Genomic DNA, 20044 nt, shown 5'->3' on the forward strand with positions numbered 1-20044 from the left:
TGTGTGTGCGGCAATACCTCCAATCTGCTCCTCCTGCTGTCCCTGGGCTCTAACACCGCCAGTTGGTGCCTGGAAGTGCTGTGTGCACAGTCAACAGTCGCTCCTCTGTTATTGGGGTTCAGTAACGTCAGCTGATCCCCAGCTGTGTGTGCGGCAATACCTCCAATCTGCTCCTCCTGCTGTCCCTGGGCTCTAACACCGCCAGTTGGTGCCTGGAAGTGCTGTGTGCACAGTCAACAGTCGCTCCTCTGTTATTGGGGTTCAGTAACGTCAGCTGATCCCCAGCTGTGTATCCGGCAACGTGTCATGCGACCGCCACGCTGGCACAACTAAAATGTAAGGGGACCTGTCCCCCCCCCCCCCTAGGCGTTTGTTACTGAAAGAGCCACCATGTGCAGCACTAATACTGCACAAGGGAAAGGTCGCTCTTGAAATTATGCTCCTTGCAAACGCTGAACTACACACTCATGTAATGTGTCCCCTCACACCGTCCAACCGTCCCGGAGGTGGGACTTTCCTTTGTAATGTGACGCAGCACAGCCGTCATTGCTACCCCCTTGGCACCGTGCGCTGCCTCCTTAGCGTTGTTTGATTCCGTCATGGACCCTGCGCTGTTATGTTATCCCTTGGCCATGCACAGTTTGCGCTGCCCGTCCTCTGACATCATTTGTTGTCGTCCTGGCTGCGCCTGTGCGTCCACGCTGCCCGAAATCACACCTCGCAGTGTCGTCTAATGTGATCCCACAGTGGGCCTGGTATCCATGGCCATGCGCAGTGCATATACTAGCCTCTCACTCCCCTTCTTCACGCTTCTTCAGACTAGGCGGCGTCAGCTGATCCCTAATACCATGCCACGGCCGTGACGCCGCACAGTCTGAAGAAGCAGGAAGGAGGTGAGTGAGAGGCGATGATATGCACTGCGCATGCCCATGGATCCCTGGCCCGCAGTGGGACTACATTAGATGACACTGCAAGGTTGGATCTCGGGCAGCTTGGACGCACAGGCACTGCCAGCCTGACACCTACATGATGTCAGAAGACGGGCACCGCTAACTGTGCATGGCCAAGGGATAACATTACAGTGCGGGCTCCGTGACAGAACCAAACAACGTTGAGGAGGTGGTGCCCGGCACCAAGGGGGTTGGAATGACGGCTGTGCTGTGTCACATTACAAAGGAAAGTCCCACTTCCGGGATGGTTTGACGGTGTGAGGGGACACATTATATGAGTGTGTACTTCAGCGTTTGCAAGGAGCATAATTTTCGGAGCCACCATTTTCCATGTGCAGTATTACTGCTGTACAAGATGGCTCTTTCAGCAACAAATGCCTGGGGGGGGGGGTTAAAGGTTCCCTTTCAACTTGCTCCACTGCAGGCTTCGGCCTACACTGTGCTCCTCTTTGATTCCCTGGGTTTCAACACTGTCAGTTGCCACCTGGAAGTGTTGTCTACACAGAAAAAAACACTAGGTGATGTGTCAGTGGGGTTCAGCACCGCCAGCTGTTCCCCTGCTGTGTAGTCGGCAACGTGTCCAGCACAAGCCACGCTGGCACAACAGAACAAAAGCTGCCACCAGTGCAGGCTTCGGCCTACACTCTGCTCCTCTCCTCCTCCTGCTGACCCTGGGCTCAAACACCGCTAGTTTTTGCCCGGAAGTGCTAGCTGCACAGAGAAAAACACCAGCCAATGTGTTAGTGGGGTTCAGCAACGCCAGCTGTTCCCCTGCTGTGTAGCCGGCAACGTGACCTGCAAACGCCATGCAGGCACAGGAACTGAAATTAAAAGGGAACCTGGCCCCACCCCCCCAGGTGTTTCTATGTATAACAGCCACCTAGTACAGCAGTACTGCTGCATTTGTACAAGGTGGCTGACTTTTTCTCCTTGCCCACGTGGAACTCAACACGTACAAAATGTGTCTCATTGAGACCATTCCACTGTCCCTGAGGTGTGACTTTCCTTTGTAATGATACGCAGCACCCCCCTTGGTAGCGTTTCCCGTCTTTTGTCATCATGGTTAGCTGGCTGCGCCTGTGCATCCGCCCTGCTAGAAACAACGCCCCTCGTTGTCATATTTATTTTGTCAGCGAGGGTGTGGTTTATGGGCACGAGCAGTGCATATGTTCGCCTGTCTTAACTCATCTCCTTCCGCCTTCTTCAGACTGTGCGGCCTCCTGGCCGTGGTAGGCGATAAGGGATCAGCTGAGGCCGCCCAGTCTGGAGCAGGTGTAAGGACATGTGTAAGCGGCAAACCTATTTACTGCACAAGGCCACGAATCCCAGCCACGCAGTGTGATTTTTTGAAAACACACTGTGGGTCTGGGATTCATGTCCATCGCTAACCGCAACGGCCGACATGAAATGAGGTCAGAAGACAGGAAGCGCTCACAGCGCATGGCCAAGGGATCACAATAGCGCAGACTCCTGTACAGCAAATAACAACGCTCAGGAATCTGCGCCCAGTACCTAGGTGCAAATTTTGACACCTGTGCTGCGTCTCGTTAAAAAGACAAGTCACGCCTCCACAACTGTTTGACAGTATAATGGGGTAAATAGTGTACGTGTTTTAGTCAGCGTGTGCAAGGAGCAAAACAAATAGAGCAACCTTTTACTTGTGCAGCATTAATGCTGCACAAGGTGTGGCTCTTGTACCTTGCAACACCTGAGGGGGGGGTTAAAGGTAACCTTTGAAATTGGTTCAACTAGGCTTCGGCCTACACTCTGCTCCTCTACTCCTCCTGCTGACCCTGGGCTCATACACCGCTAGTTTTTGCCCGGAAATGCTAGCTGCACAGAGAAAAACACCAGCCAATGTGTTAGTGGGGTTCAGCACCGCCAGCTGTTCCCCTGCTGTGTAGTCGGCAACGTGTCCAGCACAAGCCACGCTGGCACAACAGAACAAAAGCTGCCACCAGTGCAGGCTTCGGCCTACACTTTGCTCCTCTCCTCCTCCTGCTGACCCTGGGCTCAAACAACGCCAGTTTCTGCCCGGACATGCTAGCTGCACAGAGAAAAACACCAGCCAATGTGTTAGTGGGGTTCAGCACCGCCTGCTGTTCCCCCGCTGTGTAGCCGGCATCGTGTCCAGCACAAGCCACGCTGGCACAACCGACCAAAAGCTGCCACCAGTGCAGGCTTCGTCCTACACTTTGCTCCTCTCCTCCTCCTCCTGCTGACCCTGGGCTCTAACACCGCTAGTTTTTGCCCGGACATGCAATCTGCACAGAGAAAAACACCAGTCAATGTGTCAGTGGGGTTCAGCAACGCCAGCTGTTCCCCTGCTGTGTAGCTTGCAACGTGACCTGCAAACGCCACGCAGGCACATGAACTGAAATTGAAGGGAGCCTGCCCCCCACCCCCCCAGGTGTTTCTATGTATAACAGCCACCTTGTACAGCAGTACTGCTGCATTTGTACAAGGTGGCTGACTTTTTCTCCTTGCACACGTGGAACTCAACAAGTACAAAATGTGTCTCATTACAGACCATTACAATGTCCCTGAGGTGTGACTTTCCTTTTTAATGACACGCAGCACCCCCATTGTTAGCGCTGCCCGTCTCCTGACATCATTGGTTGGCTGGCTGTGCCTGTGCGTCCCCCCTGCCCGACACAACGCCCCCCGTTGTCTCATATATTTTGACTGCGAGGGTGTGATTGATGGGCACGAGCAGTGCATATGTTCCCCTGTTTTCACTCCCCTCCTTCCGCCTTCTTCTGACTGTGCGGCCTCATGGCCGCGGCATGCGATAAGGGATCAGCTGAGGCCGCCCAGTCTGAAGCAGGTGTAAGGACATGTGTGAGCGGCGAACATATTTACTGCACAAGGCCACGAATCCCAGCACCGCAGTGTGACTTTAGGAAAAGCCACTGTGGGTCTGGGATTTATGGCCATCGTTAACCGCACCGGCCAACATGAAATGAGGTCATGAGACGGCCTGCACTAACAGGGTATTGCCAAGGGATAACACAAGAGCGCAGTTTCCTGTACTGCAAATAACAACGGTAAGGAATCTGCGCACAGCACCTAGGTGTAAATTTGTACACCTGTGCTGCGTCTCCTTAAAAAGACTAGTAGTCACGCCTCCACTACTGTTTGACAGTATAATGGGCTAAATAGTGTACGTGTTTAATTCAGCGTGTGCAAGGAGCAAAATTAAATAGAGCAACCTTTGACTTGTGCATCATTAATGCTGTTCAAGGTGTGGCTCTTGTACCTTGCAACACCTGAGGGGGGGGTTAAAGGTAACCTTTGAAATTGGTTCAACTAGGCTTCGGCCTACACTCTGCTCCTCTACTCCTCCTGCTGACCCTGGGCTCAAACACCGCTAGTTTTTGCCCGGAAATGCTAGCTGCACAGAGAAAAACACCAGCCAATGTGTTAGTGGGGTTCAGCACCGCCAGCTGTTCCCCTGCTGTGTAGTCGGCAACGTGTCCAGCACAAGCCACGCTGGCACAACAGAACAAAAGCTGCCACCAGTGCAGGCTTCGGCCTACACTTTGCTCCTCTCCTCCTCCTGCTGACCCTGGGCTCAAACAACGCCAGTTTCTGCCCGGACATGCTAGCTGCACAGAGAAAAACACCAGCCAATGTGTTAGTGGGGTTCAGCACCGCCTGCTGTTCCCCTGCTGTGCAGCTTGCAACGTGACCTGCAAACGCCACGCAGGCACATGAACTGAAATTGAAGGGAGCCTGGCCCCCACCCCCAGGTGTTTCTATGTATAACAGCCACCTTGTACAGCAGTACTGCTGCATTTGTACAAGGTGGCTGATGTTTTCTCCTTGCCCACGTGGAACTCAACACGTACAAAATGTGTCTCTTTGAGACCATTCCACTGTCCCTGAGGTGTGACTTTCCTTTCTAATGATACGCAGCACCCCCCTTGGTAGCGCTTCCCGTCTTCTGACATCATTGGTTGGCCACTTGCGCCTGTTCGTCCGCCCTGCCTGAATAAAATGCTCCTCGTTGTCTTAATTATTTTGACTGCGAGGGTGTGATTGATGGGCACGAGCAGTGCATATCTTCGCCTGTCTTAACTCATCTCCTTCCGCCTTCTTCAGACTGTGCAGCCTCATGGCCGCGGCATGCGAGAAGGGATCAGCAGAGGCCGCCCAGTCTGAAGCAGGTGTAAGGACGTGTGTGAGCGGCCATAATATTTACTGCTCAAGGCCACGAATCCCAGCACCGCAGTGTGGCTTTATGAAAAGACACTGTGGGTCTGGGATTTATGGCCATCGTTAACCGCACCGGCCAACATGAAATGAGGTCATAAGATGGGCAGCGCTAACAGGGCATTGCCAAGGGATAACACAAGAGCGCAGACTCCTGTACAGCAAATAACAACGCTCAGGAAGCTGCGCCAAGCACCAAGGCGTTATTTTGGACACCTGTGCTGCGTCTCATCAAAAAACCAAGTCACGCATCCACTACAGTTTGACTGTAGAATGGGGTAAATTGTGTATGTCTTTCATTCAGCGTGTGCAAGTAGACAAATTAATAGAGCAACCTTTCACTTGTGCAGCATTAATACTGCACAAGGTGTGTCTCTTGTACTTTGTAACACCTGAGGGGGGGGTTAAAGGTTTCCTTTGAAATTGGTTCAACTAGGCTTCGGCCTACACTCTGCTCCTCTCCTCCTCCTCCTGCTTCAACACGGGCTCTAACATCGCTAGTTTTTGCCCGCAAGTGCTAGCTGCACAGATAAAAACACACGCCATTGTGTTAGTGGGGTTCAGCAACGCCAGCTGTTCCCCCAGTGTGTAGCCGGCAAAGTGTCCTGCAAACGCAACGCAGACACAAAGCTGCCTCCAGTGCAGGCTTCGGCCTACACTCATCTCCCCCTGCTTACCCTTTGCTCCAACACCGCTAGTTGGGGCTCTAGGAAGACAATCTTTAATAGGCAAGGCAACGCATCCGGGTTCCAGCACCGCCAGCTGGTTCTCGGCAGTGTTCTTGTCACAGGTACTCCCTCGTGCCAAGCCTGGTTTCAGCACCGTCAGCTGTTTCCGGGTTGTGTCAACTTCACTGAGACGCCTATGCTTGCCCCGTCGTGGGGCGGTCGAGTTAGCCAACTCCAGGGTGCCTCCAGTTTAGGAGCTTCCTATGTGGGCTGCGTGAACTGGTAGTCAAGGCTGGTTCTGTAGTGCCAGTAGGCCCAGCTCCCCCTGTAGGACTGTTGGGGTTCGGTAACTGCGGCTGCCTCGCGGCCTAGCTGTTCTCTCCTCTCCTGTGGGCCTTGGGGTCCACCACCTGGTTCCAGCACCGTCAGCTGGTTCCGGGCCGAGCCTTTGGCTTAGGTGCCTCCTCCTGGGTATCCGTGTTCCGCCAACGCCAGGCGGTCCTTGGTAGTGCTTTTAAGCGCGGGCACCTACAGCTTAGCAACCGGGTTCCAGCACCGTCAGCTGGTCCTCGGTCGTGCCATTGGCTCTTGCACACTGGGGCAACGCATCCGGGTTCCAGCACCGCCAGCTGGTTCTCGGCAGTGTTCTTGTCACAGGTACTCCCTCGTGCCAAGCCTGGTTTCAGCACCGTCAGCTGTTTCCGGGTTGTGTCAACTTCACTGAGACGCCTATGCTTGCCCCGTCGTGGGGCGGTCGAGTTAGCCAACTCCAGGGTGCCTCCAGTTTAGGAGCTTCCTATGTGGGCTGCGTGAACTGGTAGTCAAGGCTGGTTCTGTAGTGCCAGTAGGCCCAGCTCCCCCTGTAGGACTGTTGGGGTTCGGTAACTGCGGCTGCCTCGCGGCCTAGCTGTTCTCTCCTCTCCTGTGGGCCTTGGGGTCCACCACCTGGTTCCAGCACCGTCAGCTGGTTCTCGGCAGTGTCTTTTGCTCTTGTACCTTCTGCTCCCCATCCTGGTTCCAGTACCGTCAGCTGGTTCCGGGCAGAGCCTTTGGCTTAGGTGCCTCCTTCTGGGTATCCAAGTTCCACCAATGTCAGGTGGTCCTTGGTAGTGCTTTCAGGCACGGGTACCTCCTGCTTAGTAACCGGGTTCCAGTAACGTCAGCTGGTCCTTGGTAGTTCCATTGGCTCTTGGACATTCGGCTACCCATCCGGGTTCCAGTACCGTCAGCTGGTTCTCGGCAGTGTCTTTTGCTCTTGTACCTTCTGCTCCCCATCCTGGTTCCAGTAACGTCATCTGGTTCCGGGCAGAGCCTTTGGCTTAGGTGCCTCCTTCTGGGTATCCGAGTTCCGCCAACGTCAGGCGGTCCTTGGTAGTGCTTTTTAGCACGGGTACCTCCTGCTTAGTAACCGGGTTCCAGTAACGTCAGCTGGTCCTCGGTAGTTCCATAGGCTCTTGAACCTTCGGGTAGCCATCCGAGTTCCAGTTCCATCAGCTGGTTCTTGGCATTTTCTCAGCCTTCTTGTACCTTCTGCTACATTTCCAAGTTGAAGACCCTAACGTCGACAACCCGGAAGACCACCCCGATGACGACGACCCGGAAGACCACCCCGATGACGACGACGACGACGACGGCGGAGACGACGACGGCTGAGACGACGACGGCGGAGATGACGACACTGGAGACGAAGACCCTGGAGACGACAACATGGAAGACCGAGAAGCAGAAGAACAAGAGGCTGCAGAACAAAGAGCAGAAGAACATTAAGCATAAGACTTAATATCAGAGCAAAAGATATTATCTAAATTATATGCAGAAGAAGACTAAGCAGTGTATGGGGGTGAGTCCGTTCCTCCTCGTGGTGCCCCTGGATAAAGCCTGATGCTGCAGGCCAAACTGAACGCGGACAAATGTAACTTTTGTGACTGGCAGAACGGAAGGTGTAATCTTCCAACTTTTATAGATAACAACTACGGGAATGCCTGTCACAAATGAGAATATGATGAAGAAGTAGAATAGGAAGAATAATAACAGTGGAATAAAAAGAATATGTAGAATAGGAAGAATAATAATAGTTGAAGAAAATGAATATGAAGAATGTAATAAAAAAAAAAAATAGGTAGAAGATGAAGAAGAAGATGAATAAGGTGAAGAAGTTGATGTCAAGGATGCTGATGATGATGAAGATGAAAGTGTGGGAAAAGAAAAAAAAAAAAGAAAAAAAAGAAGGGGAAGGGCGTGGAATAGTGAAACATCAATATCTGACAAAATAAAAAAAATTTACATACTCAATATCTTTTTCAATCCGAACGTCTTTAAAAAAAAAAAAAAAACATGCTATTCTATTTGATTGGACTAATCCTCATTGCCTTTAATGTCTCCGCCACCTCCCCCATACATCCTACATTATTCTTAGTTGTTTTCCTTCAGGTAGAATGAACCTACAAGGAAAGAAAGGGTTTATTTTAATTCCGATATTTTGGTCCCATTGACTTGCATTGGGATCGGGTATCGGTATCGGCGATATCCGATATTTTTTGAATATCGGCCGATCCAAACCGATACCGATACTTTCCGATATCGGAAGGTATCGCTCAACACTATTTATGAGGTTATAACTCTGGAACGCTTCAACGGATCCCGCTGATTCTGAGATTGTTTTTTCGTGACATATTGTACTTCATGTTAGTGGTAACATTTCTTCGATATTACTTGCGATTATTTATGAAAAAAACGGAAATATGGCGAAAATTTTTAAAATTTTGCAATTTTCAAACTTTGTATTTTTATGCCCTTAAATCAGAGAGATATGTCACGAAAAATAGTTAATAAATAACATTTCCCACATGTCTACTTTACATCAGCACAATTTTGGAAACAAAATTTTTTTTTGTTAGGGAGTTATAAGGGTTAAAAGTTGACCAGCAATTTCTCATTTTTACAACACCATTTTTTTTTAGGGACCACATCACATTTGAAGTCATTTTGAGGGGTCTATATGATAGAAAATAGTGAAGTGTGACACCATTCTAAAAACTACACCCCTCAAGGTTCTCAAAACCACATTCAAGAAGTTTATTAACCCTTTACGTGCTTCACAGGAACTGAAACAATGTGGAAGGAAAAAATGAACATTTAACTTTTTTTTGCAAACATCTTAATTCAGAACCATTTTTTTTATTTTCACAAGTGTAAAAACAGAAATGTAACCATAAATTTTGTTATGCAATTTCTCCTGAATACGCCAATACCCCATATGTGGGGGTAAACCACTGTTTGGGCGCACCGCAGAACTTAGAAGTGAAGGAGCGCCGTTTTACTTTTTCAATGCAGAATTGGCTGGAATTGAGATCGGACGCCATGTCACGTTTAGAGAGCCCCTGATGTGCCTAAACAGTGGAAACTCCCCACAAGTGACCCCATTTTGGAAACTAGACCCCTTAAGGAACTTATCTAGATGTGTGGTGAGCACTTTGAACCCCCAAGTGCTTCACAGAAGTTTATAACGTAGAGCCGTGAAAATAAAAAATCGCTTTTGTTTACACAAAAATGATCTTTTCGCCCACAAATTCTTATTTTCACAAGGGTAACAGGAGAAATTAGACCACAAAAGTTGTTGTGCGATTTCTCCTGAATACGTCGATACCCCATATGTGAGGGTAAACCACTGTTTGGGCGCACCGCAGAGCTTGGAAGTGAAGGAGCGCCGTTTTACTTTTTCAATGTAGAATTGGCTGGAATTGAGATTGGACGCCATGTCGCGTTTGGAGAGCCCCTGATGTGCCTAAACAGTGGAAACCCCCCACAAGTGACACCATTTTGGAAACTAGACCCCTTAAGGAACTTATCTAGATGTGTGGCGAGCACTTTGAACCCCCATGTGCTTCACAGAAGTTTATAACGTAGAGCCGTGAAAAAAAAAATTGCATTTTTTCTACAAAAATGATCTTTTTGCCCACAAATTTTTATTTTCACAAGGGTAACAGGAGAAATTAGACCACTAAAGTTGTTGTGCAATTTCTCCTGAGTACGTCGATACCCAATATGTGGGGGCAAACCACTGTTTGGGCGCACCGCAGAGCTTGGAAGAGAAAGAGTGCCGTTTTACTTTTTCAATGTAGAATTGGCTGGAATTGAGATCGGACGCCATGTCGCGTTTGGAGAGCCCCTGATGTGCCTAAACAGTAGAAATCCCCCACAAGTGACCCCATTTTGGAAACTAGACCCCCCATGGAACTTATCTAGATGTGTGGTGAGAACCTTGAATGCCCAAGTGCTTCACAGAAGTTTATAATGCAGAGCCGTGAAAATAAAAAATATTTTTTTTTTCCACAAAAAAGATTTTTTAGCCCCCAAGTTTTTATTTTCACAAGGGTAACAAGAGAAATTGGACCCCAAAAGTTATTGTCCAATTTGTCCTGAGTATGCTGGTACCCCATATGTGGGGGGAAACCACTGTTTGGGCGCACGGCAGAGCTCGGAAGGAAGGAGCGCCGTTTTGGAATGCAGACTTTGATAGAATGGTCTGCGGGTATTATGTTGCGTTTGCAGAGCCCCTGATGTACCTAACCAGTAGAAACCCTCCACAAGTGACCCCATTTTGGAAACCAGACCCCCCAAGGAACTTATCTAGATGTGTGGTGAGAACTTTGAATGCCCAAGTGCTTCACAGAAGTTTAGAATGCAGAGTCGTGAAAATAAAAAATATTTTTTTTTTCCACAAAAAAGATATTGTAGCCCCCAAGTTTTTATTTTCACAAGGGTAACAGGAGAAATTGGACTGCAATAGTTGTTGTCCAATTTATCCCGAGTACGCTGATGCGCCATATGTGGGGGTAAACCACTGTTTGGGCGCACGGCAGAGCTCGGAAGGGAAGGAGCGCCTTTTTGGAATGCAGACTTTGATAGAATGGTCTGTGGGCATTATGTTGCGATTGCAGAGCCCCTGATGTACCTAAACTGTAGTAACCCCCCAGAAGTGACCCCATTTTGGAAACTAGACCCCCCAAGGAACTTATCTAGATGTGTGGTGAGAACTTTGAATGCCCAAGTGCTTCACAGAAGTTTAGAATGCAGAGTCGTGAAAATAAAAAATATTTTTTTTTTCACAAAAAAGATTTTGTAGCCCCCAAGTTTTTATTTTCACAAGGGTAACAAGAGAAATTGGACCCCAGAAGTTGTTGTCCAATTTATCCCGAGTACGCTGATGCCCCATATGTGGGGGTAACCCACTGTTTGGGCGCACGGCAGAGCTCAGAAGGGAGGGAGCACCATTTGACTTTTTGAGCGCAAAATTGGCTGTCGTGTTTGGAGACCCCCTGATGTACCTAAACAGTGGAAACCCCCCAATTCTAGCTCCAACCCTAACCCCAACACACCCCTAACCCTAATCCCAACCTGATCCATAATCCTAATCACTAACCCTAACCATAATCACAACCCTTACCCCAAAACAACCCTAATGTCAACCCTAACCATAACCCTAATCAAAACCCTAAATCCAACACACCCCTAATCCTAATCTCAACCCTAATCCCAAACCTAACCCTAATCCCAAGCGTAACCCTAATGCCAACCCTAACCCTAATACCAACCCTAATCCAAACCCTAACCCTAATCCCAGCTCTAACCCTAACTTTAGCCCCAACCCTAGCCCTAACTTTAGCCCCAACCCTAACCCTAGCCCTAAGGCTACTTTCACACTTGCGTCGTTTGGCATTCCGTCGCAATCCGTCGTTTTGGACAAGAAACGGATCCTGCAAATGTGCCCGCAGGATGCGTTTTTTGCCCATAGACTTGTATTGCCGACGGATCGTGACGGATGGCCACACGTCGCGTCCGTCGTGCACTGGATCAGTTGTGTTTTGGCGGAGCGTCGGCACAAAAAAACGTTCAATGAAACGTTTTTTTGTACGTCGCATCCGCCATTTCTGACCGCGCATGCGTGGCCATAACTCCGCCCCCTCCTCCCCAGGACATAGATTGGGCAGCGGATGCGTTGAAAAACTACAGCTGCTGCCCACGTTGTGCACAATTTTCACAACGTGCGTCGGTATGTCGGGCCAACGCATTGCGACGGCCCCGTACCGACGTAAGTGTGAAAGAAGCCTAACCCTAAATTTAGCCCCAACCCTAACCCTAAATTTAGCCCCAACCCTAGCCCTAGCCCTAACCCTAGCCCTAACCCTAGCCCTAACCCTACCCCTAACCCTAACCCTACCCCTACCCCTACCCCTAACCCTACCCCTAACCCTACCCCTAACCCTACCCCTAACCCTACCCCTACCCCTAACCCTAACCCTAACCCTACCCCTAACCCTAACCCTACCCCTAACCCTACCCCTACCCCTAACCCTACCCCTAACACTAACCCTACCCCTAACCCTACCCCTAACCCTAACCCTAATTTTAGCCCCAACTGCTGTTCTCCTGCCGGCCGGCAGATGGAGACAGATGGGCATGCGTCCGCCATGTTCTTCTGCCGGCGGCCAGGAGGAGCAGCAAGAGGATCCAGGGACCTAGGTGAGTATGCTAGGGTCCCCGAATCCCCCTATTTCTCTGTCCTCTGATGTGCGATCACACCAGAGGACAGAGAATTACACTTTACTTTTTTTTTTTTTTTTTTGCGGTCGCCGGTAAACAGTTAATTACCGGCGATCGCAAAACAGGGGTCGGTAATACCGACCCCGATCATGCTCTTTGGGGTCTCGGCTACCCCCGGCAGCCGGGACCCCAAAGATTCTCCCGGTGCCGGCCGGCGGGCGCACTGCGCATGCGCCCGCCATTTTGAAGATGGCGGCGCCCACCGGGAGACACGAGGAGCATCGGGGGAGCTAGGTGAGTATTGGGGGGCCACCTGGGACCCCTTTTCTCTGTCCTCCGATGTGCGATCACATCGGAGGACAGAGAAATTAAAAAGAGATCGCGTTTTTTTTTGGTTTTTTTTTGCGATCGCCGGTAAACGGTTAATTACCGGCGATCGCAAATGCGGGGTGGTTTAAAAACCCCCCGAATCATGTTCTCTGGGGTCTCGGCTACCCTCGGCAGCCGAGACCCCGGAGAAAATCGGCCTCTGGGGGGCGCTATGGACTTTTTCCACTAGCGCCGTTAATTAACGGCGCTGTGGTTTAAGTACCCTTAGCGGCCGCCGTTAAAAGGCGTATCGGCGGTCGCTAAGGGGTTAAATATAATTGACATAACTATAAAAGTTGAGTCATTTTGCTGGTCTTTCATTGTACTTCAGAGTTGCAATCACAATTCTGTTAGTTGTCACTTACCGTATTTTTTGGATTATAAAATGCACTTTTTTCCCAAAAAATTTCAGGGGAAAATGGGGGTGCGTCTCATAATTCAAATATACCTTACCAGCCTCGGTGAAGCAGGGTCCCATGGTCGCTGCTGGAGGAGGCAAGAGTGGCGTGTTGCTGCAGGCCGCAGGCTGGGATGAGAGGGTGTTTGGAGGTGTGACACTGCGGGTGTTCGGTGGTGCGGGGGCCCTGCTGACATTTTGTTAAAGTCCGGGACCCCCACACTTCCATAGTGTACATTGCAGTGGACTCTGGGAAATGGCTTCCGGGGATGCACAGATGGAGATCTCGGTACCAAGGTCTCCATCTGGGCGTGCGTAGCCCCCGGCAGCCATTTTCCCGGAGTCCACTGCAAAGTAAACCATGGAAGTACGGGGTTTCTGGGCTTTCACAAAATATCGACAGAGGCCCCACACCACTAAACACCCATAGCGTCGCACATCCGAACACCCCTTTCTCCCAGTCTGGAGTCCGCAGCATTGCTCCAATCCTGCCTCCGCCAGCAGCAACCCTGTGACCCCGCTTCACCACAGCAACCACTCCCAGTAAGCAATAAGACGCATGGATTGTAGAAAGCATAAGAAGCACCACCATTTTATTAAAAGAAAGTTTTTTTTCTTATTTTTCTCCACATAAATTAGGGTGCGTTTTATAATCCGGTGCGTCTTATAAACCACAAAATACGGTAGCTATGTTTCCTATATTGAAAAGGGAAAGTGAGTTGTCCTTGTCTAGTGCAAATGTAACTTGACAGAGGGCGGTTGCTGTGGGTGAGGTCCTCATCTCTCATGCCCTGGCTCATTACATAAAGATGGGGGTCCTGGCTGGGGGTGTGAACTTTTGCTATGGGGCCGCTACATCCTTGCAGGTTGTATGTTACTGATGATTTGGTTTGCGCAGGACCAGATGTTGAGAACTTCAATGAGGGAGGCCCCCAGTCAAAAATAAACTTTTTACTGAACGACAACTTTGTGGGAATTGCGCACAGTAGGTAGCGGGTACACAACTTTATAAATGTTTCCTTCACAATATGGAGCATTTTCACACAGTTCCAATTCCTTTCTCGTTATGCGTTTGGCTTCTATCTCCACTGTTTCACTTTCCTTCACCACAACCCAGCTCAGTACTACAGTCCAGTTAACAAGAGTCCTATGCTCAACCGTGTCCTCTATGTTGCCAGTATGGCAATTTATTAGCTTCTCTGCCACTGATGCCTTGGAACTCGCGCCATTGGCAATCTCTTCATTTCACGTTCTTCGTCCCGTCCTGGCCTGTTACTTCTCCGAGTTAAAAACTTTGGGCCGTACTACTAGGTGTCCTGTCATGGGACCCACCCACCTCCAGTACATCACTCCGTCCTTCGGTAAATTCTTTCTTTTACTCTCTCTCTCTTTACTCAGGATCATGCTAACCCCTATCTTGGTCTCCTCTCACTTCGGAACACTTATGCCATGTGGCTCTGCTCATTGTCTAGACCTTAGGTCTGTGTTGTGAATTCTGTGGCAGAGCTCCCTCCTGTGGTCACAAGTGGTACTTCGGCTGATTCTCTCTGTGCGCTTCTGTTGGTGGAGGGAAGTGGTACTGCGGCTTCTGAGTTTCCTCCCTCAGGTGATCTGGTGAGGTCGTTAGGTGCTTCTCTACTTAACTCCACCTAATGCTTTGATCCTTGCTTCCTGTCAATGTTCCAGTGTTGGACTTGCTTTTCCCTGGATCATTCCTGTGGCCTGCTGCTCTGCATAGCTAAGTTCTTCTTTGCTATTTGTTTGCTATTTTTTCTGTCCAGCTTGTCTAATTTGTTGCTGGAAGCTCTGGGACGCAAAGGGTGTACCTCCGTGCCGTTAGTTCAGTACGGAGGGTCTTTTTGCCCCCTTTGCGTGGTTTTCTTTAGGGTTTTGTGTAGACCGCAAAGTTACCTTTTCTATCCTCGATCTGTTAAAAAAGTCGGGCCTCACTTTGCTGAATCTATTTCATCTCTACGTTTGTCTTTTCATCTTAACTCACAGTCATTATATGTGGGGGGCTGCCTTTTCCTTTGGGGTATTTCTCTGAGGCAAGGTAGGCTTATTTTCTATCTTCAGGCTAGTTAGTTTCTCAGGCTGTGCCGAGTTGCATAGGCAGAGTTAGGCGCAATCCACGGCTGCCTCTAGTGTTGTTTGGAGAGGATTAGGGATTGCGGTCTGCAGAGTTCCCACGTCTCAGAGCTCGTTCTATGATTTTGGGTTATTGTCAGATCACTGTATGTGCTCTGACCGCTATGTCCATTGTAGTACTGAATTGCCTTTCATAACAGTACAGGAAGCCAAAAGTACTAATGATTCTCAATAGAGGGAAAAAAGAAGTTCTGAGACCATTTTTTTTTCTTTGCACTGTGTTTTGCCTTTTTTTTTCCCTAGACATTTGGGTGGTTCAGTACACAGGTGTAGCGATGGACATTAGAAGTCTGTCTTCATTTGTGGATCAGCTCTCGGCAAGAGTACAAAAGATTCAAGACACTATTGATCAGAAAGCTATGTTGGAACCAAGAATTCCTATTCCTGATTTGTTTTTTGGAGATAGAACTAAGTTTCTGAGTTTCAAAAATAATTGTAAATTATTTCTGGCCTTGAAACCTCGCTCCTCTCGTGATCCAGTTCAACAGGTTTTGATTGTTATTTCTTTTTTGCGCGGCGACCCTCAGGACTGGGCATTTTCTCTTGCGCCAGGAGATCCTGCATTGAGTAATATCGATGCGTTTTTCCTGGCGCTCGGATTGCTGTACGATGAACCTAATTCAGTGGATCAGGCAGAGAAAAATTTGCTGGCTCTTTGTCAGGGTCAGGATGAGATAGAGGTATAGTGTCAGAAATTTAGAAAGTGGTCCGTGCTCACTCAATGGAATGAATCTGCGCTGGCAGCTATGTTCAGAAAGGGTCTCTCTGAAGCCCTTAAGGATGTCATGGTGGGATTTCCTATGCCTGCTGGTTTGAATGAGTCTATGTCTTTGGCCATTCAGATCGGTCGACGCTTGCGTGAGCGTAAATCTGTGCACCATTTGGCGGTATTACCTGAGCTTAAACCTGAGCCTATGCAGTGCGATAGGACTTTGACCAGAGTTAAACGGCAAGAACACAGACGTCTGAATGGGCTGTGTTTCTACTGTGGTGATTCCACTCATGCTATCTCTGATTGTCCTAAGTGCACTAAGCGGTTCGCTAGGTCTGCCACCATTGGTACGGTACAGTCAAAATTTCTTCTGTCCGTTACCTTGATCTGCTCTTTGTCATCGTATTCTGTCATGGCATTTGTGGATTCAGGCGCTGCCCTGAATTTGATGGACTTGGAGTATGCTAAGCGTTGTGGGTTTCTCTTAGAGCCCTTGCAGTGTCCTATTCCATTGAGAGGAATTGATGCCACGCCTTTGGCCAAGAATAAGCCTCAATACTGGACCCAGCTGACCATGTGCATGGCTCCTGCACATCAGGAGGTTATTCGCTTTCTGGTGTTGCATAATCTGCATGATGTGGTCGTGTTGGGGTTGCCATGGCTACAAGCCCATAATCCAGTATTAGATTGGAAATCCATGTCGGTGTCCAGCTGGGGTTGTCAGGGGGTACATGGTGATGTTCCATTTCTGTCAATTTCGTCATCCACCCCTTCTGAGGTTCCAGAGTTCTTGTCTGATTACCAGGATGTATTTGATGAGCCCAAGTCCGATGCCCTACCTCCGCATAGGGATTGTGATTGTGCTATCAATTTGATTCCTGGTAGTAAATTCCCAAAAGGTCGACTGTTTAATTTATCCGTGCCTGAGCACGCCGCTATGCGCAGTTATGTGAAGGAATCCCTGGAGAAGGGGCATATTCGCCCGTCATCGTCACCATTAGGAGCAGGGTTCTTTTTTGTAGCCAAGAAGGATGGTTCGCTGAGACCTTGTATAGATTACCGCCTTCTAAATAAGATCACGGTTAAATTTCAGTACCCCTTGCCATTGTTATCTGATTTGTTTGCTCGGATTAAGGGGGCTAGTTGGTTCACCAAGATAGATCTTCGTGGTGCGTATAATCTGGTGCGAATCAGGCGAGGAGATGAATGGAAAACTGCATTTAATACGCCTGAGGGTCATTTTGAGTATCTAGTGATGCCATTCGGACTTGCCAATGCTCCATCAGTGTTTCAGTCCTTTATGCATGACATCTTCCGAGAGTACCTGGATAAATTCCTGATTGTGTACTTGGATGACATTTTGATCTTCTCGGATGATTGGGAGTCTCATGTGAAGCAGGTCAGAACAGTTTTTCAGGTCCTGCGTGCTAATTCTTTGTTTGTGAAGGGATCAAAGTGTCTCTTTGGTGTGCAGAAGGTTTCATTTTTGGGGTTCATCTTTTCCCCTTCTACTATCGAGATGGATCCTGTTAAGGTCCAAGCCATCCATGATTGGACTCAGCCGACATCTCTGAAAAGTCTGCAAAAGTTCCTGGGCTTTGCTAATTTTTATCGTCGCTTCATCTGCAATTTTTCTAGTATTACCAAACCATTGACCGATTTGACCAAGAAGGGTGCTGATTTGGTCAATTGGTCTTCTGCTGCTGTGGAAGCTTTTCAAGACTTGAAGCGTCGTTTTTCTTCTGCCCCTGTGTTGTGTCAACCAGATGTTTCTCGAGGTTGATGCTTCTGAGATTGGAGCAGGGGCTGTTTTGTCGCAGAGAGGTTCTGATTGCTCAGTGATGAAACCATGCGCTTTTTTTTCCAGGAAGTTTTCGCCTGCTGAGCAAAATTATGATGTGGGCAACCGAGAGTTGCTGGCCATGAAGTGGGCATTCGAGGAGTGGCGTCATTGGCTTGAAGGAGCTAAGCATCGCGTGGTGGTATTGACTGATCATAAGAACTTGACTTATCTTGAGTCTGCTAAGCGGTTGAATCCTAGACAGGCTCGTTGGTCGCTGTTTTTTGCCCGTTTTGACTTTGTGATTTCGTACCTTTCCGGGCTCTAAAAATGTGAAGGCGGATGCTCTGTCTAGGAGTTTTGTGCCTGACTCTCCGGGTTTGTCTGAGCCGGCGGGTATCCTCAAGGAAGGAGTAATTGTGTCTGCCATCTCCTCTGATTTGCGGCGGGTGCTGCAAAAATTTCAGGCTAATAAACCTGATCGTTGTCCAGCGGAGAGACTGTTTGTCCCTGATAGGTGGACCAATAAAGTTATCTCTGAGGTTCATTGTTCGGTGTTGGCTGGTCATCCTGGAATCTTTGGTACCAGAGAGTTGGTGGCTAGATCCTTTTGGTGGCCGTCTCTGTCGCGGGATGTGCGTGTTTTTGTGCAGTCCTGTGGGATTTGTGCTCGGGCTAAGCCCTGCTGTTCTCGTGCCAGTGGGTTGCTTTTGCCCTTGCCGGTCCCGAAGAGGCCTTGGACACATATCTCTATGGATTTTTTTTTTTTCCCTTTGGGGTTGGGGGCTCTGGTGAGGGTTCGGTGACCCCTCCTCAAGGGGGGGGTACTGTTGTGAATTCTGTGGCAGAGCTCCCTCCTGTGGTCACAAGTGGTACTTCGGCTGATTCTCTCTGTGAGCTTCTGTTGGTGGAGGGAAGTGGTACTGCGGCTTCTGAGTTTCCTCCCTCAGGTGATCTGGTGAGGTCGTTAGGTGCTTCTCTACTTAACTCCACCTAATGCTTTGATCCTTGCTTCCTGTCAATGTTCCAGTGTTGGACTTGCTTTTCCCTGGATCATTCCTGTGGCCTGCTGCTCTGCATAGCTAAGTTCTTCTTTGCTATTTGTTTGCTATATTTTCTGTCCAGCTTGTCTAATTTGTTGCTGGAAGCTCTGGGACGCAAAGGGTGTACCTCCGTGCCGTTAGTTCAGTACGGAGGGTCTTTTTGCCCCCTTTGCGTGGTTTTCTTTAGGGTTTTGTGTAGACCGCAAAGTTACCTTTTCTATCCTCGATCTGTTAAGAAAGTCGGGCCTCACTTTGCTGAATCTATTTCATCTCTACGTTTGTCTTTTCATCTTAACTCACAGTCATTATATGTGGGGGGCTGCCTTTTCCTTTGGGGTATTTCTCTGAGGCAAGGTAGGCTTATTTTCTATCTTCAGGCTAGTTAGTTTCTCAGGCTGTGCCGAGTTGCATAGGCAGAGTTAGGCGCAATCCACGGCTGCCTCTAGTGTTGTTTGGAGAGGATTAGGGATTGCGGTCTGCAGAGTTCCCACGTCTCAGAGCTCGTTCTATGATTTTGGGTTATTGTCAGATCACTGTATGTGCTCTGACCGCTATGTCCATTGTAGTACTGAATTGCCTTTCATAACAGGTCTGTTCTTGATACATATGAGGCTCTATCTGACATCTTGACTTGAAACTGTCTCTGTCCCTTCACCTTTTCCCCTCTCACTCTGGTCTAGTCCCAAATATTAAGTCTAATAAGACATTGCACCAGCCCTGGTTAATCAAAGCGACAATGAGAGCTATGGAAGGTAGGAGATTCATGGGCCTCCGGTCTAGCCACCAGGTGCCACTGACCTTGACGCTGCACCATTGTCTTGTGAATCGATCCTTCTCATCTCTAGTGTTCACAAAAATGTCAATGATCTTTTCATCACCATCTTTATATTTAATAAAGTGTCACAATTATGGTGAGAACTTATGACAGGTTATCTTTGCCAGTTGTCAGTGGCTCCATCAAGACTTCTAAATCTTGGAAAAATGGCATTTAGAAGCCACTCCCCAATGGGGCCATTGATTCTAATAATGCAGGTGGAGTCACTTTGTACTCTGCCTGGCCTCCAATTCAGTAGTGTACACCTTTTTGAGGCACAAAGGTATGGTTGATTGCATGGTTGACTGTGCTTTTGTGTCCACTTCAGGAAGGTTGACACTGCTGAAACAGAGGCCAGACAGAACACAAAGTGGCTCCATTTGCCTTATTAAAAGCAATCTGTCA

This window comes from Ranitomeya imitator, chromosome 2, assembly GCF_032444005.1.
Source record: "Ranitomeya imitator isolate aRanImi1 chromosome 2, aRanImi1.pri, whole genome shotgun sequence".
NCBI classification, from domain to species: domain Eukaryota; kingdom Metazoa; phylum Chordata; class Amphibia; order Anura; family Dendrobatidae; genus Ranitomeya; species Ranitomeya imitator.